The following is a 23,563-nucleotide window of genomic DNA, read 5'->3' on the forward strand; positions in this document are numbered from 1 at the left end:
AGAGGCTGAGATGAATGACACTGTTGTGGATGCAGTGGCACATGGCCTTTCCCCACCATTTTCCTTATTCTGTATTAAGTGTTCTGAGATGGCTCATCTACCTCAACCTGGAATATAATCCAGCTCAGTCCTGTTTCATGTAAATGCTGACTGGAGGGCTTGCAAGCTGAAGGCCAGGTGTCCTACTTTACAGTCCTCTGTTTGAAGAAATCCTCTATTTGGAGGGTTGTCCGGTCCAAGCCTGGTGTAAAGATAAAAGAACCACCAGAAGGAAGATCCGGGCCTTGAAGTTTGCCCAGGAAGAGCCAGGCCTTGAAGTTTGCCCATCAACAGCGCCTGAACAGCAGACTAAGTGAGGCACACGGTGCTCAGTCTTCCACGCTGTGGTGAGATGGACTGAATTTCTATGTAAATTATAGCATTTCTAAATTTGCATCTTTAGCAGAATATTTTGCAACCAGTAACCGATGATGCAACATAAAGTAAATTATGCAAGCTTTGCCTAATTTGCACAATCATGTGTGGGTTTTGTTTTTTACTGTTTTGCATCATTCAGTTTTTGGGGGCCATCGGAAAGGGCAATGAAGTATGGGCAGTGAAGACCCACCACCAACCACTGGAAACCTTATTCAGCTCCTCTCCTAGCCTACCCTCCTCCAGAGGCATTGCCTGCCTACTTCTAAGGTTATATTTGCAACCAGAAGGGCTAGGAACTTTACCTTTTTTAAAAACTGAAAGTTGAGATGCTCAGGAAACTGAACTCTGCATTGACCAACATCTGTGGCTCCTTTGCCTCTACACAGATTCTCAGCACCCAGATGGCCCAGTTTGTGAAACCCAACCTGCTCCTGAACTGGGCTGCTTATGTGTTCAGCCTCATTCCTACTTTCCTGGGTTTGGTGGGGAAGATCATGTTAATTCCTGCTGCATTTAGGCACCACATGGTCATACCTCATAACAATTATTTTCCTGCTGCAATTAATATGATTGTTCAAACAACTTGTTAATCTGTATTCCGTTCCATACCATTACCACTTCCAAGTTTAAACAGACCCTATAAAAGCACCAGGATATTCAGTTCTTTCCTCTTCCTAAACTCCAGCTCTCTCTCGAGAGGTTATGATGTTTGACTCCTTAGAGGTGAATTGCAAAAAGGTGTTTTGGATGAATCAAGGAGCAATGGCACATGGCAGATACTTTCCTGGAGGTAGAAAATCCAAATGCCAAACACTGTCTCTAGCTAATTACTCTGGGGCAAAATCCACTCACACATTCATTCTCCTGTGCCCACAATCAGGGGTGGGCAGAAGGTAGCTCTTCAGATATTTTGGACTTCAACTCCCAGGAGCCCCTGCCAGCATGGCCAAGGGTCAGGAATGCTGGGAACTGAAGCAGTGGAGGAGGATGGCTCTGATGTTGGTGGGGTGGGGAATCCGCTCCGGGTTTCAGTCAGAACCAGTCAGAACTCTACAGGAGTCATCCAAGGTTGGATAGCTCTTTTAGAGTTCTGACTGGTTCCGACTGAAACCCGGAGCGGATTCACCACCCCACCGACATCGGAGCCACCCGCCTCCACGGAACTGAAGTCATAATGAGAAGGGGTGTGTGAACGGGGGTGTGCACTGCAATGCACTTATTCCAGTCCCATTCATTTCAATGGGATTTGTGCAGGAGAATCATAGGATCGTAGAATAGTAGGGTTGGAAGGGGCCTACAAGGCCATCGAGTCCAACCCCCTGCTCAATGTGGGAATCCAAGTCAGAGCATCCCTGACAGGTGGCTGTCCAGCCTCGTCTTGAAGGCCTCCAGTGTGGGAGAGCCCACCACCTCCCTAGGGAATGGGTTCCATTGTCGTACTGCTCTAACAGTCAGGAAGTTTTTCCTGATGATCAGCCGGAATCTGGCTTCCTGTCACTTGAGCCCCTTCTTCCGTGTCCTGCACTCTGGGATGATCGAGAAGAGATGCTGGCCTTCCTCTCTGTGACAACCTTTCAAGGACTTGAAGAGCGCTATCCTATTTTGTCCCTTGCTGATTAGCCAGAGCAGGGAGGTGCCATTTGAAGCTGAACTGTAACATCTCACCTGGTGGCTCCTGTGCCCTAGGCTGCTGCATCAATGCCATGCCCTGGTTGGCTTTGCTGCACCTCCAAGATGCCCTGACTCCTGCTGCCCCACACTCCTGTAAAGGGCCATCTTGCTCCTGAGTTGGAATTACATTATTCAACTAAACATTTGTTCCACCTTGGGAAGCAGTGAATAAGCATATTATGTAAGATATTAAGTGTCTTGACAATTCTGTACTGCCAGATGGCAAATAATCCAGATTTTCCAGAGAGGCAGTTTATGTAGCTCGTAGTTTAGTAATATTCTTCTCCTCCTTGGGATGGGTTATTAGGCTTCTCCGGCCAGCCAGAGAGCCAGCTCCTTTGTATGCCAAAGGCAGCACACAGCCACTCCTGTTCCCAAGATTAAGGCGCATCTGCAGGAGGAGAGATGTGAAGAACTTTGACAGCAAATGTACAAAGGTGGCACATTTTCCAAGGTCTCAGGTTGCCTCTTGACTGATGGACTGATTGATTTTTAAAACATTTTTAGGCAGCCTTTAAGGGTGAAACCTCCCCAAGGCGGTGTATATAATAAAACAATACAAAATAGTACATAAAAACAGTAATTACAAATAAAACCAGCAGCCTACGCTTCCTGGCTGGCGTAGCTCACAGGCCTGTGATTCCACACCCTCTCTAGAATCACAGAGTTGGAAGGGAATTAAGCGATCCTCTAGTCCAACGGCTAGATGTCTGGCCCTCCAGGTGTTATGACACTCCCATCAGCCCTAGCCAGCATAGGCAATGGTGAGGCATGATGGGAGTTGCAGTCCAATGACATCTGGAGGGCCAGAAGTTACCCATCTCTGTTCCAATCCAACCCCTGCTCTACAACGCAGGGTGCACCTGCAACATCCCTGACAGATGGCCAGCCAGTCTCTGGCTAAATAGCTGCAGAACAGAACCACCTCCCAAGGCAAGCCATTCCCCTGCCAAACAACTCTCACTCTTGGGAAGGTTCCCCTAATGTTTAGCTAAAATATGCTTCCCTGCAATGTTCATCTGTTGGATCTAGTCCTGCTGTCTAGAGCAACAGAGAACAAACCTACTCCGTCTTCTGCGTGGCGGGCTTTCCCATATCTGAAGACTGCTATTATGTCTCCCCCTAATCTTCTCTTCTCCAGGCTAAGCGTACCCAGCTCTTTTGACCATTCCTCATAGGACTTGGCTTCCAAATCCTTCACCATCCTGGTTGCTCTTTTCTGAATGTGCTCCATCTTGTCAATGTCCTTCTTAAAATGTGGCACTCAGAACTGAATGCAGTACTCCAAATGCAGTGTGACTAATGCAGAATAGAGTGGAACTATTCTTTCCCATGCCCTGGAAAGTCTGCTTCTGTTAATGCAGCCCAAGACTGCATTAATTTTCTTAGCTGCCGCATCACACTGCTGGCTCATACTCCGCTTTTGATCCACTAAGACACCCAGGTCCTTTTCACATGTACTGTTGCCAGGCCAGGTCTCCCCCATCCTATATTTGTATCTTTGATGTTTTTGTACCTAAATGCATGACTTTACATTTATCTCTGTTGAGTTTCATCTTGTTAGTTTCAGCTCAGTGTTCCAATCTGTCCAGATCCTTTCGAATCTTGAGTCTGTCTTCTATGGTCTTCTGCAGGGTTGGCTGTCCCTCCTAGTTTTGTGTCAACTGCAGATTTGATAAGCAAGCCCTTCATACCCTCATCCAGATCTTTTATAAAAATGTTGAACAGCACAGGGCCTAGGACAGAGCCCTGCAGCACTCTGCTCAAGACCTCCCTCCAGGAAGATGCTGAGCCATTAATGAGCACTCTTGGGTATGGGGGCTTAACTGTGGATCCACCTAACAGTAGTAGCATCTAAACTACATTTTACCATCTTGTCAGCAAGGATATAATTAGAAACCTTGTTAAATGCTTTGCTGAAATCAAAATATACCATGTCCATGGCAACCCCAAACTATCAAAAAAGGAGATAAGGTTGGTTTGGCATGACTTATTTGTAACAAACCTGTGTTGAACCCTAGTACTGAATGCATTATTTTCTAGATGCTCACAGACTAACCACTTAACCATCTGTCTGAGAATTTTGCTCAGTATTGACATCAAGCTACCTGGTCTACAGTTTCCTGGGATCTAACTTTTCCCCCTTCATGAAGATGGGGACATTTGCCCGCCTCTAATCTTCCAGCACCTCACTTGTTCTCCAGGAGTTCTCAACAATTACAGACAGCAGCTCTGGAATAATGTCCACAAGCCCCTTCAGCACCCGGGGATGTCATTCACCTGGCCCTTGAAACTTGAACTAATTTACAGTAGCTAAGTGCTCTCTACACTCCGGGAGAGAGCGGAGGACAGGAAGGCCTGGCGTGCTATGGTCCATGGGGTCACAAAGAGTCGGACACGACTGAACGACTGAACAACAACAACAACAACAACGTGCTGTCTAGCTGTGCCACTTATCCTGGGCTGCAAATCCCTCCTATATTATTTGTTCTACTTGTCCCAGGTTGAACCCAACTCCGCTTGTGGGAGATGACTGAGGCAAAACAGAAGTGGGGTAGTTCCTCCTCTCCATCACCTGTTCACAATTCACCATCTTCCTTAAGCAGTGGACCTGCCTGTTCCTTTTTCTTACTCCAACATAGCCAAAGATGCCCCTTTTTGTTGTTTGCAGCATCTCTTGCAAGTCCTCACCTTCCTGACACCATCCTCACAGGTTCAGGCAACTCTGTTGTACTCCTCCTTGGTAATATGTCCCTCCCTCCATCTCCTCTACTTGACCTTTTTGAGTCTCAGCTCATCAGAACTCTCTGTGCGGCCACACAGGCTTCTTATACAGGCTTCTTCTGTATTAAGTTGTATAATACAACTTAAGTTTCTGTTTTATATCTGACTAGAGGGAACTTCAGCCTGTAGTCCTGAAATGTTTAAATCATCCTAAAAGTCAAAGAAAGCAGGAAGAGCTGGAGGCAGAGGAAGACTGGTGTACTCCATGTTTGTGTTTATGAAGAACTGGTTGGAGTGGAGTTTAGGGAAATCTCATCTGAAGAAAATGCCGCTGAGCGTTTGCTTAGCTCAACAAGACTCTCTTGCCTATAAGGAATGGCAGCCAACACATTTAAGCACCTTGAAGCAACCTCAAGCTATTATTTGAAGAATTACATTTTATTCCATTTTGTAAATAATTCCCCTAATAATAGACATCATTTATTCATAATAGATGTCTATGAGCAATTTTTGCTCATTTTGAAAAGTTATCTGTAGTGCTGGTGTCAGTCCCATGCTTACACCATAGGAACCAGGTGAAGGGCGTTTCTTCTAGGTATAGAGCAAGGGTGCAAAACCGCTATCCTGCAGGCCTAATCCAGCCTGTGCAGCCTGATGGGGTTCCTCCAGGGCAAGCCTTGGGCTCCAAGCCACACGCTCCGGGGGCCGCTGCTCGGAGCACATCCCCCCACTGCTATCCCTCCTGTGCTCTCTGCTCTCAGAATGGAGAGAGCAACGGGCGGGGGAGGATGGGATGGGACTCAGCAGCGCCAGGGAAAGCAGCTGCTCTCCCCGTGCACAGGCAAGTCCCCTTCTACTTAGCCAGCCCGCCTCCCTCCCCCATTGCTGGAAAAACGTGGGGCAGTGTAGGCTCGTGGCTCCAATGTCAGTGGAGAGGTGAATCCACTCCAGCGTTCAGTCAGAACCAGTCAGAACTCAGCTTCGCACCTTGGAGTTCTGACTGGTTCTGACTGAAACCCAGAGTAGATTCACACACACACACCCTGACATCAGAGCCACCAGCCTAGGACAGGGCAGAGTGAACCTAGTCCCCGTCACTCCTCCACCAGAAGGACAAGGTTGGCTCAGCCACGCCACGTGTGGGGCTTCCCTAACTAGGAAGGCCTGCACCCAACAAAACCTGGTCCCTGGCCCAAGTGCCGGGTGGCTTTGGCCAGGGAGAAAATGATGTCTGGAGGGCGTGACCAAAGGCACCTGACATCATACGGTCTGCAGAGGGCCGGGTGCGGGGTCATCCGGTCTCCTGCCCAAAACTAGTTCTGCACCCCTGGTATAGAGGGTTCTTTTGGTGGCAGCAGTTAAAAGGTTTTCCAGCTGCGGCAGCATTTCCTAACAGTGAAATCTACTTGGGAACTTTATTAAAAACTGGCAGTGAATTCCATAGACCCAAGCCTAAAGCTGCTGTTGTTCTTTGCAAAGAAATGGAGGTGTAATCATCCACACATTGTTCCATCACATGTGGTGGCAGAGGCGGGATAACCTACAGGGTGTCCCTCACCTGAGGGTTTTAGGACTACATTCACTGACTGCTATGCATTTGGAATAAATTGCCATCGGGGGTCTGCCATGCTCCATCATTGCAGGCTTTTACGAAGGCCTTGAAAACCTATTATTTTACCTTGGCCCTCTCCTGATACAATTGCTGTTGTTCCTATTGTGGCTGTTGTGGTGGTTTTTATTGTTGGTTTTCATGGCTGTTTTCATTGTGTCCATGTTTTTATAGCTTTTAATATCTTTTAATATCTTAATGGTTATGTGTTTTAAGTATGCCACCTTGGGAGGGCTTCTGCCTTGAAAGGTGACCAAGAAATATTTTAAATAAATAAATCTAACAAGAGCAAGCCCAGAAAAACAGCGCTCCTTAGAACAAAATCCAAACGGTCAAGAATGCATAACACATGTTATGATATGGTGATTCTAATCACATGCTGGGAAATTGAGCATGTCTCGGAGCATCCCTACATGTCTATCAGTAAAAGATACATTAGATCAATGATCTGAATAAGCAATGGAAGAAATAGCTATGCTGGGAAATTTACAGAGAACCAACACTCATTTTTCCCGTGGCTTCAAAATTTCCAGAACTTTTACATCTCTGGTTTAAAATTATGTAGTTCTTTTAAAAATTGGCTTGGGGAAGCAAAAGAGAGCTTAGGCTATTGGGCTGTATAGAAATGTAATTAATTAATTAATTAATTAATGTGAGATAGCAGTACATGAAGCTCTTGTCTTAAAACATTTTATACGTCATTCTAAAGGAAAATATTTCATATTTCATTTCCAATTTTTCAGAAAGAAAACAACTTTTTCTCCCCAAGTTTTCCAGTTTTTTCCTTTATGTTCATGTATCTAGTAAAGACATTCACATGCTATGCACCCACAAAGGGAGCCAATGAACTCAGGTTAATGAGGACATGTCCTCAGGACCCCTCCCTGCACTGCACCATGTAAAGCAACCCCACAGCCCCTTCACCCCATCAGTGCCTCTGGCACAGGCAACAATGCCCCTGGCACAGCATCCCTTCAGGCAGGGGTCTGAGTGCCTTTATGCTGCTGCTCACAAGCCCTGTTTTGAGCACAACACACAAAGGGGGAGACAGAGAGCCCACGCTGCAGTCACAGCAACCGCATCGCTCCCTGGGCAGGGGGCCTGCAGAGAACACCCACAGCCCTCCTGTGATGAAGGTTCAAGACCCCCTGGGGGAGGGGAGACGCTTTTGCCAAGCAGCCAAAGGGAGGGGCCAGGACACCCATACACTGTGGCCACCCCCTGACTGCCACACGCTCCAGTGGCTCACCAAACAGGGGGTGGGAGCTGGAGGCAACGGATGGGATTTCGAACCCCGCCAGTGGGGAGGGGGCAACATGGCCCTGGTCTCAGCAGGCCTGGCCAAAGACAGTCCTGCCAGAGGCAAAAGGGAGGCGGCTCCTGGGACTAGAACCCATGTTCTGAGCCTCACACCAAGCAGTTCCCGAGCCACTCAGCCACAGCAGCAAGCGCGCATCAGCCTCCTTGTGGGGCATTTGTGTTCCCACCCGCCCCACCTCCACCGGCCCCGTCAGAGATGCCAGCAGCACGGGGCTGGTGGAGCAGCTCTGTCTCAGGAGAACATCAGCACCGAAGATTCTGCAGCCCAACATTCTGTTTCCACAGTGGCCTGGCCAAGCCTCCCCTCGATGCTTCCCCCCCACACTGGGATCAAGAGGAGAGAAACTCCTCATGCCGGGTCAGGGGCTGGCATGAAGTCGCACCACGCACAGGGAGTTGGTGGTGGTCTGGAGGAGCACAGGACATGGAGTAAGCGTGCTTCTGCGCTGTGCCTCCCACGACCGTCGTGCTTCAGTCACTGTGCTGCCGGCATTCGCCAACAAACCAGCTGCACCCATGGAGTGTTGTGCTGGTGTATCTGGGTGCTCAGCTGGCATATGCTTATCTCAGCTGGCGTATGCTCAGCTGGTGTATGCGTATGGTGGCAGCATGTCTCATGCTCTGCCGGCATCATATCCTATGGCCCCTCAGCTGGCCTGATTGGAGTACAGCAGCCTTCCCCACACTCCAGATGTATTGGACTGCAACTCCCATAATTCCCAGCCAACATGGCAGCAGCAGGCCCTCTGGTGATGGGGAGGGGGGGTGCAATCTGCCACCCCTCCTGATCTGCCACCTGAGGCAGGGGATTCACGCTGCCTCATGGGAGGGCCGGCCCTGCCTTCCCAGAACCATTTAGCTGCCCACTTTTGGAAGCAGGGTGCTGGGTTAGATGGACCTTTGATCCAGCAGACTCCTGACTTGTTCTTAGGCCCTGCAGAGGGGCTGCACATGAGTATGGTGGCTCTCCTCAGATAAGTGGTCCCCAGGCCAAGCATAGAGAAACAACTCAAGGTCAAGGCAGCTTCCCTTTCTGAGCCCCCTCTTCCTGGTGATGGAGCTGCTCATCGTGCCGTCACCTCCCCCCGGCAATTCAGTGTGGTTCCGCGAGGGTGCCCTGCAAGGGGACATTCAACGCACCTGGGCCTTGGCCGGTGGGGGAAGGACAGGGCCTCCTGTTTCAGGATCCTCACTCCCCCTGGATGTTGAGCCCCTCTCCAGGCCCCCCCCCCCGCCCTCGCGTTCAGGCCTGCCTGGCTGCTGCGCCGTAGAAACAGGCAGCAGCAGAGCTGCGTCAGCCTCCCCGTAGGTCAGCGAGCTGCGGGAGGAGGAGGAGGGAGGAGAGGTGTCACCTTGGGCTGCTGATATTGGATGTCTGCCTGGCCCGACACTTTCCTTACTGAGTTCTGCAAGACAGAATCCAATGACATGTTGATACCCTTTTCCCCGAGCTCCGGGGGGATCGTTAACGCAAGATGGATTACACTACAGAACCTGAGACGGCGGGAGAGGGGAGGCACTCGCGGTGAAGACTTCTTGGCTCTGGAATGGATCGGAGCCGCAGCACCCGATCTGGCGACTTTACAAGCAGATACTGTTGCAGAAGGCGAGAGCTCAGCTCTGCTGACTCACCGGACGTGGCCAAAGAAACGTGGGCCCCCGGGGTGGAAAACACAACCTCCCGCACTCACGCCCAGGGAAACGGGCCGAGCCCATCGGGAAGCTCTCGGAGGGCTGGCCCGGGGGAGTCGCGCTGAGGCGAAGCAGGGAGGCCCGCACCGGGGCTGGGCAGAAGACCGACCGCCAGATGCTTGGGACTTCAGCTCCCAGAAGCCCCCGCCAGCGTGGCCAAGGGCCAGGAGCCCGGCGGTGGAAGCCAAGCCCCGGGGCCTCCCTCCGGCCCGGCCCGGCCCGGCGCGGCCCGGCCCTCCGCCCCCTCGGGCGCCTCCGCGGGAGCGCGGGCCGGGCGCTGCCACAGGTCCGGCCAGCGGGCCGCAGCCCCCGCGCCAGGGCCTGCGCTGAGCACCCCCCGCCGCGCGCGGGGCTCGGCCGCCGGCCCGGGCAGCAGCCCGGCGGCGCCGCCTGCCTGCGGGGAGCCCCGAGGGCCGCCGCCGGCTGAGCCCGCGGGCGATGCCGGCGGCGCGCAGGGCCGGCAGCGCGGCCCTGGGCCCGGCGCGCCGGGCGGCCCCAGCTGGCCTCTCCCGGGGCCGCCGCCTCCCGCCGGCCTGCCCGCGCCGCCGCCCCGTCCCCGTCCCCGCCTGAGCCTCCGCTCGCGCGGCCCGACTCGCCCGGGGCGGCGGCGGCGGCGGCGGCGGGAGGGCCCGCTTTGGGGCGGCCCCGCTGGGCTGCCGCAGCCCGCTTCTCCCGCGCGCCGGCGCCGCGGCGCTCCGGGGGCGCCGCGTGTGCGGCGGCGGCGGCGGCGCGGGGAGATGCCGGCGGCTGCCCCGCCAGCGCTGTCCGCGGGCCGTGGTGCTGAGCGCGGCGCCGCCGGGGAGCCCCCGCGGGCGGCGGCAGCCCCGCCCCGCCCCGCGCCCCGCCCCGCCCCGCCCCGCGCGCCTTAAGAGCGCTCCGCGCAGCGGCCGCGCCGACCATGAGCTGCTCCGCGGGGCGCGGGCGCGAGTCGCAGGCGCCTTTGCAGGCGGGCGCGCCGCGGCCGCGGAGCCATGGGCGGGACGGGCGCGGGGGCGGCGGCGGCGCCGAGCCGAGCGCCAGGAGGCCCCTCTGCCACCCGGGCGCCGCCGCCGCCGCCAACGGCAGCCGGAGGCGCCAGCACCAGCCGCCGCCGCCGCCGGAGCAGCAGCGCGCGCGGGAGCCCGACGAGGCGGCTCGGCGCCGGGGCGGGCGGGCGCGCTCGGGCCGGCCGGGCGGCCGGGAGGGCGAGAGGGACGGGCCGGCGCGGGAGGCGGCCCCGGGGCCGGACGTGAGCAGGCGGGCCAGCCGCGAGCCCCTGCCGCTCGCCGACGGCGCGTCCCCCGAAGGCTCCGGCAGCAAGAGCGCCGCCGCCGCCGCCGACCCGCTCCTCCGCCAGCTGCGCCCCATCCTCAGCTCCGTCTTCGGCCAGGTAAGAGGGCGCCCGGCCGCCCCCCGCGCCCCTCCGCCTCCCCTCCCCTCCCCCGCTGCCCCCACCTCGTCTTTCTCTTCCGACTCTGAGACTTCTTTTGGGGCGGGGGCGGAAACTCCCGTCTGGAAATGCGCTGCTGCTTCGGGGCTGCCGGGCAGGAAATTTCTCCAAGTCCTTCCAAGCGAAGGTCTTTGGGGCTCTCTCGAAGCCCTGGGGAGATGGCGGGGATCTGGGGTGGGACGTAAGACGAGCGGCTGCGGAGTCAGGATTTGTGTGCGTCTTTCCCCCCATCCCCACCCCAAGGCAAAACCTCTTGGGACTGGGGCCGCGCAGGTGCGTCAGGGCTGCCGAGAAAGGTGGAGCTGCCTGGCTCAGATCAGAAGTGGTGCGGCAGAGACTGCCCTACAGGAGGGCAAGGCGAAGCAGCTAGTCCTCAAGGCGCCGGGGGGGGGGGGCGCAGATCTGACTGGGAGCACAGAACACCGGGCAATTCTTCCCATGCAGCCCCCTTTGAAGCGAATCCTGGCAAGAGCATGCCTGTGTTAGTCGGTGTGGGAATGGCAGGTGTGGGTGTGTTGGGATCGGGGTTCCACAGCTTCTGTGTAAGGTGAGCACACCTTTCCAAAAGATATGATGGGCGCCTCGTATGAATGTTGTTCGTGGAGGACTGAAAATGCCAAACATTCAGCTTCAAACAAATTGGGGTGAATTAATTCTTTGTATTTCCTGTATCCGTAGTTTGAGCTGTGTTGGCTGTATTGGTTACCATATAGTATTTGATTGTGAACAGCTCTCTTTGCATCATTCCGGCCCCAATGACCATTTCCCACACACGTGCACCTCCAGCGTGAGAAAGTGTTTTAGTGTCATGGGTGAAGCTGCCCCAGGGTGGACTCCAGACATTTTGGTTCCAGTGGCAGTGGAGGGCAGTCGTCATATCAACCACTGCCACCACACAACATAATATGAGGCATAGTCCAGTGGGAAGGTCTCTTGCACAGACCCCATTGAAATAAGCAGGAGATGCTCCTGCACAGGACCCAGTCATTTCAGCGGATACCTTCCTGGTGAGTTTTGCCCTGTGGGGTCACATGATCTGCCTGTCTCCCCCTCTGCCACCCTTCAAGGCATGGAGGGTCTGCCGCCCGAGGTGGCCGCTTCACCTTTCCGCATGAATGGACCACCCCTGATTTGACATTTAAATCACAGAAGCAAGAAATGCCCAATGCCACCGTCTGAGAGTTTCTTTCTCAGAAGGCATTTCTGCTGTGCCTGCTGAATGAAAGAGCAAAGCTCAGGATTAGATGTTGGCGGGTGGGGAGAGACCCTGCGCAGTCACTCAAAAAACATTCGGGTGACAGAAGCTGCCAGAGAGGGGAAAGCGTTGTGTGTGTGTGTGTGTGTGTGTAAAAGCAACAGAAATCCTTCTGACCCAGTTCTGCAGCCTTCAGAGGCGCAGGATGTTGAGGTGGACCAGAAAGATGGAGCAGGCATCTGCTTTCCCCTGCACTGATGCTGGTTTTGAAGCCTTCCTGAGGATGGAATTCCCCCTCCAGTGGCGGGCAGTGCAGTGTGCGGAGGAGGAGGGGGAGGGGGAGTCAGCCTGGCTTTAAATTTTCTCTCTGCAGCCTGCGTAGGGAGGCGCCAGAAGATTTAATCTCCAGAAAGACCTGATAAGATGCAACCTCCCAGAGGTACAGTTGTGGGCATGGAAGCCCCAGCAGGCAGGAATGCGTTCTAGCACAGCCTTCCCCAGGCGGGTGCCCTCCAGATGTATTGGACTACAGCTTCCATTATGCCCAGACTGCATGATGAGAGTTGCAGTCCAACACATCTGGAGGGCACCCACTTGGGGAAGGCCGACTGAGCACAAGTAATCCCTGAAACCAGGGATTTGGGTTTGGGTCTCTGCTGATCCTTTGCATCATAGGCACTACCTGCAGCCTATGGTGACTGGCTGGGAGTGCGTGGGAGACCCCGGGGAGTCTCAGGGGGTCTGCACAGGGAGCAGAGCTGATGGGGATTGAGACAGAAAGCCCTCCTTTCATACGTTTGTGTGTGTTTGTGTGTGTGTGTGTGTGTGTTGGTGCATGTGTGTTAATGTCTGAAGGAGCAGAGGCTTCCTACTCCATATACTCATGGTGGAATCCTACACACTGCATTTCCAGAATGGGCATTCCAGTAAACGCCTCCTTTCCTGTGCACAAAGGGCTTCCCTGTATGGACAAAGGAAATGCAAGCAAGTGTGGTGTAAATTAAGACAGACCAGGGAAGCTTGGGTTCAAATCCTTGCTCAGCCATGGGGCTCTTGTGAGACCAGGTTCAAGGCTGTTGTGAGGACAGAATAGAGAGCAGCCTCCCCAACCTGGTTCCCTGGGCATGATGGGAGCTGAGGTCCAACACATCTGGATGGAACCAGGTTGAGGAAGGCTGGAGAAGAGGAAACCCATGTATGGTGCTCTGAGTTGCTTGGAGGAGGGGTGGAATCCAGATGGAACGAAGCCAGAGGCAGGCCAGGCAGAGCGGCATCTCCATTCCAAGAAGCAGATCTGGAGCTTCCGCTAAAGAGTCCCCTCCAGAGTCTCCACTGCAATATACTACTGGAAACCGAAAAGAGCTGAGCGAAGCACTCTGATGGGACCTTTTATTTCATTCGTTCATTCATTCATGAAAAGCTATTCTTTCTCATTCATCTCTTGCAAAGATGGGGATCTCGTGCCCCCCCATGTTGTTGGACTGCAACTCCCATCCTCCCTTACTACTGACAATGCTGTCTGGAGCTGATGGGAGTTGAAGTCCAGCAACACTGGGTGGCCACTGGTTCCCCATCCCTGATGTGTTGCTTTGTATTTCAAGCCACAACCGTGACAGCTCTGCCATGAAAACTTTGCTGACCTTTTGAAAGGATTCATCAAATTAATGGAGCTCGTCCTTCTGGCTTTTGGTCTCCGGCTTGGACTGTAGAATGAAATGACAGAGTGGAGTGCACCATTCCAGGCTGCCAGTGGAGACATCTCTCTTTTGAAGGCTCCCCATGCCTTCTCTCTGCAAACAGAAAAGCACCGCATCAAGGAGGCCCTCCTATCCCAGCCCTTCCCAGCTGTTTCCATTTTGCAGGGAGACTGTGATAGAGGGCAGCTTTCAAAAAATGTGATCTGCCTCGCACCCACACACACACATGCCATTCTGCCACCTCATTCTGTTGAAGGCCTTTAATGGCCTTTAAGATTCATCAAATTAATGGAGCTCATATTTCTGGCTTTTAGCAGATGGACCATCCATATTCAGAGACAGTATATCTGAGATGACCAGAGACAGGAAAAGGAGAACGGCTGTTCCCGTCAGACCCTTCTTATGTGCTTCCCAGGAGCATCTTTTTGGTTGTCTGTTGCAGAGGAAGGGCTGGCCTAGATTACCCTTTTGTTATGCTCTGGCCCCTTCCACTCTGCTCAGCAGCATGAAACCTGGTCTAAGTCTGGTTGATTCAATTACACAAGAGGAAGCCAAACATTGTTATTTTTCCCTTGCTTGCTGGGTTTCACTTCACAGTGTGGAAATTGGCATCATATCGAACTTTGACTTCATTTCAAAGCAACTAAAACGTTGCTTTAAAAAAATTAAAGCAACTGACTGCTGGTGAATGTCCACACAGGCACTTTTATGCTAGTAAAAGAGCAATGGCTTGAGTAATTAGAGTCCATTACGCCCCAGCTGTCATCTGTCCCACATCATGGTTGTCCCCAAAGCCTGTGACCACAGAGCTGACGGAAGTCGGATGAAGCAGGAGAAAGAGCAGGGAGCACCAAACATTTCAAAACAGGGGCAGTGAAACAAAAAACCAAATGTACTTAAACAAAGCATGCATTTTTTGCCTTCAGATGCCAGAAAGAATTTGGGTTGCAATAATGCTCATCTTGTTTATTTTGTATTACATTTATACCCTGCCATTTTTCCTCTTCCAAGGAACCCAAGGCGGCTCTCACATCTGAAGCAAAGTATGTATATGTTTAAGTGCTTTGCATTTCATCTTAATGCTTACCCTAACTTTTCATTTCATGTTACTTGCCCCCAACCCCATCCAAGGAAGACCACAGGTCAAAACTTTGGGGCAATTGTTGTGTAGCAAGTTGCTTCTTCTGAGCACCAGCTGGAGGCTTTCTTCTCTGCCATGCTTCTTCCCACACCACCATGATTTCATGAGCTGTTAAAAGTGGCAGAGTAGCCCAGCTTTTGCTGGGAGAATTATCAACAACCTCAGATACGCAGACGATACCACCCTAATGGCAGAAAGCAAAGAGGATCTAAAGAGCCTCTTGCTGAGGGTGGAAGTGGAGAGAGCAAAAGCTGGTCTGAAACTCAGCATTAACAAAACTAAGATCATGGCATCTGGCCCCATCACTTCCTGGCATATAGAAGGGGAAGAAATGGAAGCAGTGACAGATTTCATTTTCTTGGGCTCCAAGATCACTGCAGACGGTGACTGTAGCCATGAAATTAAAAGACGCTTGCTCCTTGGGAGGAAAGCTCTGGCAAACCTAGACAGCATAGTAAGAAGCAGAGACATCACCTTGCCAACAAAGGTCCGTCTAATCAAAGCTATGGTTTTCCCAGTAGCAACGTATGGCTGTGAGAGCTGGACTATAAGGAAGGCTGAGCACCAAATAATTGATGCTTTCAAACTGTGTTGCTGGAGAAGACTCTTACGAGTCCCCTGGACTGCAAGGAGGTCACATCAGTCCATCCTAAAGGAAATCAACCCTGAGTGCTCATTGGAAGGACAGATACTGAAGCTGAAGCTCAAATATTTTGGCCACCTAATGCAAAGAGAAAAGTCACTGGAAAAGACCCTGATGCTGGGAAAGGTTGAAGGCAAAAGGAGAAGGGGGCGGCAGAGGATGAGATGGCTAGATAGCATCACCGATGCAATTAATATGAACTTGCGCACACTCCGGGAGAGAGTGGAGGACAGGAAGGCCTGGCGTGCTGTGATCCATGTGGTCACAAAGAGTTGGACACGACTTAACGACTGAACAACAACAACAGCCCGGCTTTCCCCAACCTGGTGCCCTCCAGATGTGTTGGACTGCTGTTCCCATAATTCCCAGGCTGCATCTGGAGGGCACCAGGTTGGGGAAGGCTGGAGTAGGGGTGGACTGATGCACCTTTGCCTAAGGAAGAGCTCCCAAAGTTGCTTTGCATTTTGATGTGGAAGAAATTTCAGGGGCCTCTCTATCCCTTTCTTCTCTGCCCCTCCCCCAAGTGGGTCATAATAAAAAGACTCCTTCTGACTTATTTGTTGTGTTTAAAAGGACAGGGGACAATTCCAGAAATGGGCAGGTGCTTTCATCCAGGAATGCCTGATCACTGCAGTATGAGTGCAGTGATAAAACAGTTGCAGAACCCAAGCTGGAAAAACAAGGGATCCGGGGGAAGAGGGGTACCACATGATGGGAGAATTGGAGGGAGTGGGAAACTGGCCTGCACTGCCCATCTACACTTGTGGGAGCTGGGAATCGCTGTCTTTGAAGAAGTGTATTGCGCACCTCAGGGGTGCCCTAATGATTCAGACTGCAGAGCACTGTGGCGGGAGCAGCAATCTCCTTTTATTATCTGTGCTATTTCAAGGAGAGAAACCGTGCCAGCCAGTGAGGTTGATCTCTTTCATCTCATAGTGGCATATCGAGTACTCCCAGCGAGCAGAAGAGGTGTTTTCTTTCCTTCCAAAATGGCTTTGCAGAAGGATGCTCCCAGAGGAGCACAGAATCCGACGCCCTTTGAGAATAAAGCACCACATCATGGGGGTGTGACCCCAGAGGAAGGGAATGCCTCTTCCCGCCGAGGGGGAGGAGGGCACCGTCTCCCGCTGCTTCCACCGCAGCACAATGGTGCATATCTCCGATCGCGGAGGCAGAGTGCCAGGCGGGAGGGACGGCTGCACGCAGCGGGCTCTTGCCTTGCGGCCAGAGCAGGCACAAGCGTCCCAGCGCGGGAGGAGGAGCCGTCCTGAGCAGAAAGGGTTGTGCAAGGCAAGACCCCCTGCGCAGAGGGGGGGTGCTGCACTGCCAGCTGCAGTCACTGGGTTCTGGTGAGCCCGGCATGCTCTGTCTCCACCGTGGAGCAACGTGTGGGGAAATAGATGTGGCCTCCTCATGTCTGAGCAGAAGCGGCAGTGTCGCATTGGACTAAGGGCAGGTTAGGTGCTGCGTGGCATGGTGTGGCAGGGCAGGGCAACAGCGTGAAATTAGCAAGGCGCCTTAGTGGAGTGCTGACCGTGGACTTGCTCCCCTGGGACGGGCCCACATGCCGTCATACAGAAGCCCCACAGGGCAAGCTGAGGGGCCCCACCAGGAGCCAAGGTGAAGCTGCAGCTGGACTGGTGGGTGGCGGGTGATGGGTGCACTGGGAGATCTGACCTATGGGGCACGATGTGCTGGGAAGGCCTCCTGCACAAGCCCCGGTTGAAGTGAATGGGGACTGGGCAAGACTGTTCATTTGATGGGGCTTGCAAAGGGGAGCTTCCTGCTGGATTGTGCTCCATGTTAATGCAGGTGTATGGCGGGGGTGGGCATTTGGTTTTTCCACCAGACATTGATGTACTTTGGCAGCAAAATGGGACCATCAGCCTCCTACAGTCAACCTGCCCGCCCCCCTGCTGCCAAGTTTCCATCCTGCTGTGGGCCACCAGCAGAGTGTTCCAGAATGGGGCTGCCAGTAAAGCAGACAGCTCATACAAGTGAGCCAGTGCACACACGAGAGGGGGAAGGCCTCCCCACACACGCGCCAGAAACACACACAACCTGCCGAGGTTGCTGGGCTGCACCAATGCTGCCAGGAGGAGATGGGGCCAAGGCAGCCATTCTGGTTCTAAATCGGTGGCTGATGTCAGGAATGGACTGGATGGGGGCAAACAAATTGAAGCTTAATGCAGAAAAGATGGAGGCGCTCCTAGTTAGTCAGAAGGCAGATCAGAGAACAGGGATTCAGCCTGTGCTGGATGGGGTTACGCTCCCCCTGAAGACGCTGGCTCACAGTCCGGATGTACTCCTGGACTTGGCCCTGAACCTGGTCTTGGTGGTGGCCAGGAGTGTGTTTGCACAGCTGAGGCTAGTGTGCCAACGGTGCCTGGGTTTGGGTTGGGGACGGGGTACTTGTGAAATTTTATTTTATTTTGAAATATGGTTAACAAAATAAAGGCAACAATAAGAAGAACCTACATAATAATAAATCAAAATCACTAACGAAACAAAGGAATTCACCAAGTATGAATCTTAGCCTATGAGAAATATGCTTATGGAACATCTACAATGAAACGACCTCAGTAGGAGCTCAGTATCTAATGAAAGTAAAAATACAAGTTCTACAGCATATAAAAGCGTGCACAAGTGTATGTCATGTTATGCGTTTGTGCATATTAATCTGAAAAAATGCAGGCAGGTATACTTTGTTGGAACTTTGTCAAAAGTTTGAAGAGCCTCAGCGTAGGAAATGAATGGAAACTGCAGTGTCATGAAATCATTCCTGAGGTTCGGCTTCCTTGCTCACTGTTAATAACCCATCGCTCTTTCGTTAGATGCTTTGGGGACTTTCATGCTATACATAATGTCTGATCAGGCCACGGTCACGCATACCGTAGTTACATCCCACTTTGACTACTGTACCATGCTCTATGTGGGCTGCCTTTGAAAACTGTTCAGAAACTTCAGCTGGTCCAGAATACTGCAGCCAGACTGTTGACCAGGCCCACTTACAAGGAGCACACGGCTCCCATGTTACAGCAGCTTCACCGGCTGTTTCTGGACAGAATTCAAAGTGCTGGTTATGGCCCCATGTGGCTTGGGACCAGGCTACTGAAAGACCACCTTCTCCCACCTGAGCCTGCCCAGCCCTTAAGATCTTCTGGGGAAGCCCTTCTTTCGAGACCGCCACCTCCAGCAGCGTGTTTGGTGGTGACGCAAGAGAGGGCCTTTTTGGTGGCTGCTCCCAGGCTGTGGAACTCCCTCCCAAGGAGTCACTCCCTCTGTGCTGTCCTTCTGCCTGCAGACAAAGACTGCTTTATGCAAGCAGGCCTTTGGCCTGCAAGTGGGTCTGTGGGTTGGGTGCAGCTTTTATTCTGTCATTGTTATATTTTTATTGTATTTAATGTGCGGTCACTGAACTTGAGCCAGACATCCTAGAGAGTGAAGTCAAGTGGGCCTTAGGAAGCATTAGTAACAACAAAGCTAGCGGAGATGACAGTATTCCAGCCGAGCTATTTAAAATCCTAAAAGATGATGCTGTTAAAGTGCTGCATTCAATATGCCAACAAATCTGGAACACTCAACAGTGGCCACAAGACTGGAAAAGGTCAGTTTACATTCCAATTCCAAAGAAGGGCAACGCCAAAGAGTGTTCAAACTACCGCACAATTGCGCTCATTTCACATGCCAGCAAGGTGATGCTCAAAATCCTACAAGCTAGGCTTCAGCAGTATGCGAACCGAGAACTACCGGAAGTACAAGCTGGGTTTCGAAGAGGCAGAGGAACTAGAGATCAAATCGCCAACATTCGCTGCATCATGGAGAAAGCAAGAGAATTCCAGAAAAACGTCTATTTATGCTTCATTGACTACTCAAAAGCCTTTGATTGTGTGGATCACAACAAACTGTGGCAAATTCTTAAAGTGATGGGAGTACCAGACCACCTTACCTGTCTCCTGAGAAACCTGTACGAAGGTCAAGAAGCAACAGTAAGAACCAGACATGGAACAACCGATTGGTTCAAAATTGGGAAAGGAGTACGACAAGGCTGCATATTGTCACCCTGCTTATTTAACTTATATGCAGAGTACATCATGAGAAATGCCGGGTTGGATGAATCAGAGGTCGGAATTAAGATTGCTGGGAGAATTATCAACAACCTCCGATATGCAGATGATACCACCCTAATGGCAGAAAGCGAAGAGGATCTAAAGAGCCTCTTGTTGAAGGTGAAAGAGGAGAGTGCAAAAGCTGGTTTGAAACTCAACATTCAAAAAACGAAGATCATGGCATCTGGCCCCATCACTTCCTGGCATATAGAAGGGGAAGAAATGGAAGCAGTGACAGATTTTACTTTCTTGGGCTCCAAGATCACCGCAGACGGTGACTGTAGCCATGAAATTAAAAGACGCTTGCTCCTTGGGAGGAAAGCTATGGCCAACCTAGACAGCATAGTAAGAAGCAGAGACATCACCTTGCCGACAAAGGTCCGTCTAATCAAAGCTATGGTTTTCCCAGTAGTAAAGTATGGCTGTGAGAGCTGGACTATAAGGAAGGCTGAGCGCCGAAGAATTGATGCTTTCGAACTGTGGTGCTGGAGAAGACTCTTACAAGTCCCCTGGACTGCAAGGAGGTCAAATCAGTCCATCCTAAAGGAAATCAACCCTGAGTGCTCATTGGAAGGACAGATAATGAAGCTGAAGCTCCAATATTTTGGCCACCTAATGCAAAGAGAAAAGTCCCTGGAAAAGACCCTGATGCTGGGAAAGACTGAAGGCAAAAGGAGAAGGGGACGGCAGAGGATGAGATGGCTAGATAGCATCACGGATGCAATGAATATGAACTTGAGCACGCTCCGGGAGAGAGCGCAGGACAGGAAGGCCTGGCGTGCTATGGTCCATGGGGTCACGAAGAGTCGGACACGACTTAACGACTGAACAACATTCTTTTAAACTATTTTAAATTGTTTTGTAAGCACCTTGAGTGCCATTTTATGGTTAAAAAAAAAGCAGGGTGTAAATCAAATCAATCAATTTGTATAAATAAACCAGCTTGTGCTGCCAGAGCCCCCAGTTCAAGACAGCTCCAGGCCAGCCAGCGCTCCATTTCCAGCTATCACAGCTGTGGACCCCCATCACGAAGGTTTGCTGCTGGGGGAAATGGGGGGGCGGCTTAGGGTGAGGCCCAGATTTGTGCAGGGCAGATTTGGCAGGTTGGGAGCTTCATGCAAACTGCAGCCCCCCACCCATCCAAAGCCACTGCATAATGCAGCCCCCCCGCCCAGCCTGGCACCCTCCAGAGCTGTTGGAGTGCAAGTCCCATAATCTCCGGCCAAATCCATCACCTCCGGAGGCACCAGGTTGGGGATCACATTTTCTCTCTTTGTGTGGGTAAATATACACGGAGATGCATCCGGGTCCGGTCCAATCGGTGAAGGCGGCAGAGTGCTGTAAGGACGCGATACTGAAATGCAGCGGCGCGGGAGAGGGAAATGGCAGCGGTCTAATCGCGCCACCCTGCCTCATTGCGGAGCTGCTGTCCCAACGCCTGTGGACACATCAAGCGTGGCCTGAGTGATGCGTCTCACCGAGGGCACTCTGCTGGCGCTGACATCGAGTGCCACATTGCCAGGAGCCTGCAGGCAGCCTCTTGGGCTGCCGCATGGACGCCCCTAACAACGCGGCCATCCTGAGCAGTCCCTCACTTGCCTGCGCATTTGGGCTGGCCCCAACTGTACAGGACGGCGGCATTGGCTTGGTGTGGTGTCACTGGTTATTGTGCAACGGCACTGCTGCAATAACACAGCAAGGCAGCGAGTGAGAGGAATGTTAGGGCTCCTGGGACAGATGTCGTTCCTGTGACGTTTAGCTACTGCCTCTTTCAGCATTATGCTACAGGTAGACTGCAGTTGTCTATAGCTATTAATATTAATGATAACAATAACAACAATAATAGCACCATCTATATACATGACCTTTTACAAATTGTGACAGGAGAGTTCCCTGCCCCAAGGGGCTTACAATCTAGGAACTGACAAGCAGCAGACAACAAGGGGAGGGGAGGCAGGGACAAACAGGGAAGAATATGCTGCTTCTTTCCATGCCTCCATACCTGTAGCTCTGGAGCAGCCTTCCCTAATCTAGTGCCCTCCAGATGTTTTGGGCCACAACTCCCATAAGCCCTGGCTATTGGCCATGTTGGCTGGGGCTGATGGGAGTTGTTGTCCAAAACATCTGGAGAGCACCAGGCTGGGAAAAGCTGATCTAGACACTTCTCAAAGGCAGCCTTGCCGCTGGGGCAATTTCTATGCTGTGTTTCTCTAGGAGTGCAGGAAAAAAAATACAGAAGTTGGGACTGAGTGCAAACTTCAGCTCCCTATGAATCCCAGCATTCTTAAAATAGGAAAAAAAAAAAAAAGCCTAAGCCCATATGGCTGCAAAAGTGGGTGGGCAGCACCTGCTGGAGTAGCAGAAACCAAAGAGAGATTTCTAGTAGCTGGAGAGATCTGGGGACTCCCCATAGACCTGCATTGCTCTGTGCCCCTCCCCATGACTAGACTAGAAAAACTAGAATAAATTATGCAAAATTACAAAACACAAACCCACGTATCTCTGCAAAATAGTTGCACAATTTATAAATGGTGTGGAATTCAGTATTTCTTGGTGCAGAATTTTTATTTGTTTACTTATTTTAGTGTAATGCACACAGTTCTGCTTGTGGCTACCCAGTTTGACAGCAGTCTCTTTGACTAGCAAAGCAAAAGTCAAAATTGGCACATGCTCTTAGGGCATGCTCTTAGGGGTGGCATTAGTAAAACTTCTGCAGAACTATCATTATCTCAACATGGGTGTTTTTTTAATGGAACCATGTAAGGGTAGAGTGGGAGGATGCTACACATATGGGGCACTAGTGCAACATCTCAGTGGTGAGACGCTGGTGCACTGATGTTGATGTGCAACACACATGCCCCCGCCCTGGTGGGCATTGGGGATGGCTGAAGAGATCCAAGGAATTAATCCGTGGGTTTGCTTAACAGGTGCCATTCGCGGATTCAGGTGTGGCAGCTGGACACCGCAGTGGGGAGTGTGCAGTTTAGCAACAGGCAGGTATTGAAACATGCTCTATGCTTCTGCTTTTGGGAGGGATTCTGTTTCTTCTGGTCTCTTGCTCTTTGTAAGGACATGATTCCTCAACACAGTTTCTATTGACTGTTTTTAGGCTTGTACTGGGAGGACTGGGTTCACGGAAAGCTAGATAGCCTAATGAAATATTTCCCTGCCAGCCTCTCTTTTGGAAATCTCAAGATGCCCAAAACTTAGGGTAGCGCCATTTTCATCTAAAGAGGTGATGATTGTTCAGCCATCCATGATAGTTTGGGTGTCCAAGCGCATGCCATCAGCACGCGCTTGGATACCCTGCCCCAGCTCCTTCCTGCCAACCAGTTGCAGACTGCAGAAGTGCTTTTCCTTTGCTGGGTACCTTCCAGCCACCAAACTGTTTCCTGGAGCATCACTGTTTGGCCTGTCACAGTGTTTATTTCAATTTATTTAAAGCCAGGCTGGACAAACAGTAGCCACAGGGCAATCTTCCCTAACCTGGTGCCCTACAGATGTGTGGGACTGCAGCTCCAATCATTCCCAGCCAGGGACGTCTGGTCCACAATGTAAACATGAAGGTGTGGGCCCCAAACCCTCCTGACTCGATCTTAGGCAGCCCCCATCCTAGGCTCCAGTTTCCACAAAGTTTCCTTATTGGCTAATTAAATAATGAAAGGGAGAAGGATATTGTCCTTAAAGCTCAGCCTTCCCCATTGGCCATGCTGGCTGGGGGGTCCAACATACCTGGGGGGTGCCAGCTAGGGCAAAGCTAGTCAGCTGTTTCCCCATCAGTTTAAAATAGAATGCCCCAAGGGCAACAGTTAGATTTGGAGCCTCCTTCTCCTCCCCATCCAGCCTTCAAACCTGGAGCATTCCAAGAATCAGAAGGATTCAGGGTTATTAAGAGAAATGCGGCTCATTGATAACA

Source organism: Heloderma suspectum, chromosome 13 (genome assembly GCF_057233095.1).
Source record: "Heloderma suspectum isolate Gila_16-S chromosome 13, 16-S_ref, whole genome shotgun sequence".
NCBI classification, from domain to species: Eukaryota; Metazoa; Chordata; class Lepidosauria; order Squamata; family Helodermatidae; genus Heloderma; species Heloderma suspectum.